The following is a 7,683-nucleotide window of genomic DNA, read 5'->3' as shown; positions in this document are numbered from 1 at the left end:
ATAGACAAAAGACACTACCAGAAATGAAATAAAAGGCCAATATTTTTGATAAATAAGCAGTAGATGCAAAAATCCTCAATAAAATATTAGCAAACTGAATCCAACAATATGTAAAAAGGATCATACACCACTATTAAGTTGGATTTACTCCAGGGTCACAGGAATGTTTCAACATACTCAAATCAATGTAATGCTGATCCACCACTTTAACAAAAGGAAAGATAAAAATCATAGTCATCTCATGGTAGTTCTAGTTTTAGTTTTTGAAAGACCTCCATACTGTTTTCTACAGTGGCTGCATCAATTTACATTCCCACCAGCAGTGAATGAAGGTTCCCTTTCCTTCCACATCCTTGCCAACATTTCTTATTTGTATTCTTTTTGATGACAGCCATTCTGATAGGTGTGAGGTGATATCCACTGTGGTTTTGATTTGTATTTCTCTGATGATTAGCAATGTTGGACATAGTTTCATGTGCCTGTTGGCCATCTGTATTTTTCTTTGGAAAAATGTCTATTCAGTTCTTCTGCCCATTTTAAAATCAGGTTCTTTGTTTTTCTGATGTTGAGTTACATGAACTATTTATAGATGTTGGATATTAATCTCTTATTGGTTGTATCATTTGAAAATATCTTTTTTCCCATTCACTAGGTTGTCTTTTCATTTTGTTGATAGTTTCCTTTGCTGTGCAAAAGCTTTAATTAGGTCTCATTTGTTTATTTTTGCTTTTATTTTCTTTACTTTAGGAGACACTAAAAAAATATATTGCTGTAGTTTATGTAAGAGTGTTTTGCCTATGTTTTCCTCAAGGAGTTTTATGGTTTCCAACCTTACATTTATGTCTGCAATCCAGTTGAGTTTATTTTTGTATATGGTGCTACATATACATATATTCTAATTTCATTCTTTACATGTAGTGGTTCAGTTTTCCTAGCATCACTTATTAAAGAGACTGTCTTTTCTCTGTTATATATTCTTGCCTTCTTTGTCATAGATTAATTGACTATAAGTGTGTAGGTTTATTTTTGGACTCTATCTTGTTCCACTGATCTATGTGTCTGTTTTTGCGCCAATACCATACTATTTTGATTACTGTAGCTTTGTAGTATAGTCTGAAGTCAGACCGTGTGCTTTTCCAAGTCTGTTCTTCTTTCTCAAGATTGTTTTGACTATTTGTAATTCTTTTGTGTTTCCATACAAATTTTAAAATTATCTGTCTTAGTCTTGTGAAAAGTGCCTTTGGTATTTTGATAAGGATTGTATTGAATCTGTAAATTGTCTTGGGTGATATGGTCATTTTAACAATATTGATTCTTCCAATCCAAGAACATAGTGTATCTTTCCATCTGTTTATGTTGTCTTTAATTTTTTTCATCTGATAGTTTTCAGAGTACAGGTTTTAACCTCCTGAGGAAGATTTATTCCTAGTTATTTAAGTCTTTTTGATGTGATGGTAAACGGAATTGTTTTCTTAACTTTTCTTTCTGATACTTTTTTGTTAGTGTATAGAAATGCAACAGACTTCATATATTAATTTTGTATCCTACAATTTACTGAATTCATTGATAAGCTGTAGTAGTTTTCTGGTGGTGTCTTTAGGATTTCTAATGCAAAATATCTTGTCCTCTGCAAACAGTGACAGTTTTACTTCTTTCCTATTTGTATTCCTGTTATTTCTTTCCCTCTGATTACAGTGGCTAGGACTTCTAAACCCATGTTGAATAAAAGTGGCAAGAGGAAGGAGGTTTCCTCCGAATGCAATCAATTTGAGAATCTAGGCCCTATCTATCAAGCTGTAATACTGTTTTGTTTCAGCCAAGGAGATGACAGAGCTGTTTCTTTTATCCAGGATAAGACCCCAGAGCCAACTACCTCTGAACGGCTGAAGAAACATTTGTAGTTCTTATGCAAACTAAAAGCTGCTTTCTTCTGTACCTAAACAATAGCTCTCTCCTCACCGTCCTTAGGGCTTCCTAGATGGTGCTAGTGGTAAAGAACCTGCCTGCCAATGTAGCAAACATAAGAGATGTGGGTTCGATCCTGGATTGGGAAGATCCTCTGGAGGAAGAGATGGCAATCCGCTCCAGTATTTTTGCCTGGCGAATACCAAGGACAGAGTAATCTGGTGGACTACGGTCCATAGGGTCGCAGAGATTCAGACAAAACTGAAGAAATGCATGTTCCTCATTCTACCATCATTTGCCTTGTGAATTCTAGCGTCTTGGCCCTCTGTGGACAATTGACTCTGTCTCCTCCACTCGGGGAAGCTCCAGGACTCAGCCTGGTCCCCTCCCTTCCCCCCTGCACTGTAGCCCGGAAAGGCTCCCAAGGCAGCAGTTTGGGACAATCACAGGGTCTCCTCTCACAAATCACTCCCATGTGTTGCCTGATACCCCATGCCTTAAGAATCAAACTTTTTATTTTTTAAACTTATTTGGCCTGTTATTTTAGTAATATTTCCATCAATGTTGCATCTCTTTCCTTCCTACCTTGATACTTGTAATTTATGAGGAATCTATGTAGTTGGCATTTGAATAACATCAGTATACTTTAGTTCCACTTTTTTATTTGACTCTAAGTTGACACTATATTCCCTTAGTCAAACAATTTTAATCAAGTTAATAGTAAGCAGTTAAGGTGCAATTACATGAAAAGTCCTATATTTTATGTATTTAAATTGTTTTTCACTGTCTTTACTTGTAAGGTGTTGAAGCAGGAGCCCGCTCCTGACTCTTCTTTCTGGTAGAGTGAACCACACACTGTTCTGGAGTGCCAGTTTGATGCTTTTATGGTTTGTCCAAATAAACTTACCAGCAGCTGTGTTCTTATTGTGGGAGGGTCACTGGTTGTACCGGGAAGCCAAGGAAGCCGTGCTGGTGGCACCGTTCTTCCAGTCACATCCCGAGATGTGGTTTTGCCATTTATTCAATAATGTGTGTGACCCCCCAAGTGATGGCCAAAAAACTGTTTATTGTCTTCAGAATATTTATTTCCATATTTGTCTTCCCCTCTATGTACCAATCCTCATATCATTTGCCCTGAGGAAAATTCATACGTTGCTGCTGAGGTCGCCATGGCCTCTGACCTGCTGCAGCCTGCATTTAGGACTCACAGGAACTCCGTCATATCCTACGGGGCCAGCCTCCTGGGTGCACCACACAAAAACCCATGCGGGGGAATCCCCCAGGTCATGTCTTCTTTGGTAAGAATTAGAAGTTGATTTTATGTATGTAAAACTAATTCTTTTCATTGTCAAAATAAAAATTTAATTTAGGAAACACACTAGGGTGAATATACAAATGTATATTTTATAGCCAAATTCTAAAACTTAGAATGAGCAGAGCAGGGAAGCAGAACCTTCTGGAAAATGAAGCACATTTTGACAAAGCATATTCTGACAATGCTTATTCCTTCTGGCTATGTTTACTTTACAAAAAAGCATTCAAACAGCAGATACTTTGGTTTTAATGAAGTCTCAAATGGGATAAGCCTGATGGGTTTCAGTTCAGTTCAGTTCAGTTCAGTTCAGCCACTCAGTCGTGTTTGACTCCTTGCAACCCCATGGACTGCAGCACGCCAGGCTTCCCTGTCCATCACTAACTCCTGGAGCCTACTCAAACTCATGTCCATCATGTCGGTGATGCCATCCAACCATCTCGTCCTCTGTTGTCCCCTTCTCCTCCCGCCTTCAATCTTTCTCAGCATCAGGGTCTTTTCTAATGAGTCAGTTCTTGGCATCAGGTAGCCAAAGTATTGGAGTTTCACCTTCAGCAGATTTAATTAGATGAAAAAAACTGCTGAAAATTAATAGAGTTTGGAATTTTTGAAATACCCTGTCCTGGGCTACTGGTAATTGTAGTGACAATTGTATTTCAGTTGTAGAACCAAATGTTTGTATGAAATAAACCATTAGAACTGAGGGGAAAAAAATCAAGAACACAGAGATAGCATGAGGATCAGGAAATTGTTTTATATCTTCAGGTTTGGCAAAATGTCTTATAGATTATTAGACTCAAATACTTATGAAATAAAGAATTAATGGAAGAATGAAGTCTGATTCCTTGAAGGCAGGGACTGTGTTTGTCTTGTTCACTGTTAAATTTACAATAGTTAGTTTTGGGTCTGGCACATTGTACTCAATAAACATTTTATTGATTGGGTTAATGAGTCAATTAAAATTACATGGCCTACAGCTTATATCATTATGTGCAAATTTGAAAATATATATTCAATTTTGGAAATTTCCTTATATAATTGAGAAGTTATACTAAAAAAAAAACGGGAGACAATCTGAGTCAATGATATACTGGTTAGAGGAATTTACATATCTCTTCCAGTCTAGTGATGAAAGAATTTATGTTGCAAATAAGAGTTCTGTTGCAAAAGCTGGGAATGCGATAGTTCTTGTGTAGAAGGTCCCTTTTTTTCCATTTATGTTTGAAGTACATTCCATGAAGAAGAAATGGAAAGATAAAAATGCCAAAAAAGCAGACACAGAAATTTAAAGAGAAAGGAAAATTAGTCAGCAGCCATGTACCACAAATCACTACTCAAAACAATGAAGACTCATGAGATCCAGAGAAAAGATGATGCAAATCCAAGGGTAGACCTCAGGGAACAGATGGGGGCTAGTTCGAACATTTCCCTGCCTTTCTCCCTGTCTCTCTCCCTCTCCCTTTATAAGACTTTTTTCATAAACTCCTTGTTCACTATAAGTAAAAACACCCAGTTTTGTTTGAGCCCCTCTAAACTAGTTGTGGTGTGAAATGATCATGCTGTCAAGTCACCGTGGGGGCCCAGCTAACGTCCGTGGATGAACACGCCTGGAGAGAGCAGGCCAGGTCAATAGCACTTCTGTTAGCTGCATTTCTGTTAGTTTTAGTCCTATATGGGTGTATGAGAGGCTAAATTAGTATCCCATCAGGAAGCAACTGCCACAAAACAAGACTGCCTAGCATGAGAAATGCTAATGTTATAACTGGATCATTTCAGTCTTACTCACTGATGTTAGACTCCAGCTATTGGTGGAGGTACCTCTAGGTAGTTAGCTTAAAACACACACACACCACTGCCCCTGGGTCATTCCCCCTCCTCCCTCCCCTGCCTGGGATGTTGGAGAATCTGTGTGAGCTGGAAACACAGCAGTGGCATCCCCTCTCTTTTCCATTTGGACCCCAAGCAAACAGTAAGACCTAGTTTGTGGGGACTTGGCCATTCCTCCACTGAGCAAAAGACAATTTCCTCTGTGTTGCAACTTTCTATTTGGCGAGAGGATGGAAGGCTTGGCAGGACCATAGCTGGCTACTAAAAGCAGGCACAGTAAAACCTCACAATGATTTGCCTCTTTTTCAGCTTGGCACATCATGTTAGGAGCTGGAATAGAGAAACATTTGTAATAAATTGCAGTTGGGAGAGGGGCTGCTTCTGTAGAAGTCTTGTGTTTTTATCCCCTCCCCCTCTTTCGGTAACATAGTTATGAGCCTCACTTTTGTTTTTCATATTTTAAATTCAGCCTGTACTGAACTTGCCACAGAAATAGATCTGCGCTGACACTCCCACACTCAAGCTGCCGGCTCTGCGTCGCAGGTTTGACATGGCTTGAGCCAACCCAGAAACTAGAAAGTTGAAGTGGCTTGAAAGATGTAGCTGCTTGAAGAGACCCTCTTCTGGATTGGAAAACCTGGATCGTGTTTCATTTTCATCCCTAAAGTCTTACAAACCTTTAACATCGACACCAGGCTCATCACACAGTGACTGCCCACACTCACAAGGTCATAAAGGGAACTGCTTTAAGACACAGGCATATATATATATATTTTTTGCCTAAGTGAAAGGATACAGCAGGAATCTTTCTCACTTGGACAAGCTCTCCTGCGGATGCCTGATGCCTGGAAGTCAGATTAATGGAACTGCTGGGTGAGGGCCAGCCGACAGAGTGGGAGGTCAGCGTCAGGGAGGCCTAGAGGGAGGCAGCAGGAGGTCCTGGCAGGAGGGGTGGATGGAGCATTAAAGGTGGAAGCGGGAAAGGCAGCCCAGGATGTCAGGGACCCTTGCCAGAAGGGACCTCACTCCAGGGCTGAAAACCAGAGCAGATCTTCAACTCTTGGAGGAATCCGAAGATGGAGTCGGAGGAAGGAGGGCCCAGAGCTCTATCCCTACAGATTCGTCATATCAATCAGCATTTATGGAGCAACCGAGCCAGGCACTGGGCTTGCAATGTTCTGTACACCAGTCCCTGCTCTTGTCACAATGCATGTCGTCTGCTTATTCACTCTCGTGCATGTCACAGGATAGCGAGATCCTGCAGAGAAAGGTTTGTATCTGCCTTGATTACTGAACAGGGTACCTGGCATATAAACCTTTGGTAAATGTTTGTTGATTGATTGAGTAACCTTACATTTTTCAACAACTGTGTGAAGTATCATTATTCCCATGTTCCTGTGAGTGTCAGAGAGATGATGAGCGAGGAGAGGTCCCAGATTCTGCAGGTGCAATGTGGGGAATTTTTCAGATTGGAAGTTCTGGGGGTAGTGAAGGTGGAAACAGCACTTAGGGCTGACTTAGTATGAAATCCCTGAGCCACTAAGATTCTGCCAATCCCACTCACTGGGCCCCACCCTCCCGCCCTGCCCATCCCTGCCGATGCCATAGGGGTAAAGTTGCCAGACAGAATCTAGGACACCCGGTTCATTTGAATTTTAGATAAACAACAAATAATCTTTAGTATAATTATGTCCCAGATAGTGTATGGATGTACATAGATTTAAAGAGTATTCATCGTTTATTTGAAATTCAAACACAGCTGTCATCCTGTGCTTTTATTTGCCAAATTTGGCAACCCTAGATGGTAGTTGATCTTTCAGGGTGCAGGTGAGAATCAGGAGGTAGGTTAACCCACCTCAGCATCGGGGTGCTCCGTGGGGAGAAGGAGTGCTAGAACTGCTGGGTTCTGATTTATCAGCAGTCCGAGTGCCCTTTTGTTACCTTCTCAGAAGGGGAACTCACTGGGGGCTGCTTTTTTCCTTGCACCCCTGCTCCCTGTGCATCTTGCTGTCATATTTCCCAAGAAAGCATGTGGCTGGGCTAGTTTGTGTCTGTTCAGTACGGATGTCCTGCTACAGAACAGGTGCTCAGTAAATATTTCTTGAATGGATGAACAAATTAGTTTTAAAATGTGTCACCTCCCAAGTGGTTGATTTCCTTTCTTTCAGACTGTCCACAGCCAACTTTGGCTGCATATTCTCAGGTTTAATTGGTTGTGGCTGAAGCATCAGAGCCAGTTAGGGTCTCAGTGCAATAGCATAAGAGTATTTTTCTGAAAGAGACCCCTGGGCTGCTTTCTCAGTAGGGATCTGTGGGTGTGGTAGGCAATCTGATATTTCATCCTGTCAGTAGGCGTGGCTCATCAAATACACTTGACTTGTGTAGTCAGCCTGTCTGAGAAGCATGACCTGTCCAGGATGCCAGCCTTAGAGCATGAACAACCAATAAGATCTAGCACATCAATATTAAGGTGATTATATAATTTATTATCTAAATTGAGATACTTTCATGCAGTAAAAGAGAATGAATGATGAAACTCATAGTGGCACTAAGACATATGACATAAATTCAAACTGGGATATACCGTGAATATTAACATCCCCAGGGAGTCCCCTGTACACTGTGATCTCCAAATGCCA

At 40.6% G+C, this 7,683-nt stretch overlaps 1 pseudogene; it reads right to left on the bottom strand.

Moving 5' to 3' along the window:
• Positions 1–2,694: 2,694 nt before the first annotated feature.
• On the bottom strand, positions 2,695–3,251 carry LOC110143467 (NADH dehydrogenase [ubiquinone] 1 alpha subcomplex subunit 12-like; annotated as a pseudogene).
• Between the last annotated feature and the right edge of the window lie 4,432 nt (positions 3,252–7,683).

The sequence above is a fragment of the Odocoileus virginianus genome, chromosome 24 (assembly GCF_023699985.2).
Source record: "Odocoileus virginianus isolate 20LAN1187 ecotype Illinois chromosome 24, Ovbor_1.2, whole genome shotgun sequence".
NCBI lineage: Eukaryota > Metazoa > Chordata > Mammalia > Artiodactyla > Cervidae > Odocoileus > Odocoileus virginianus.
The sequence above is the reverse complement of the archived record's forward strand: the minus strand, read 5'-3'. Positions and strand labels throughout refer to the sequence as shown.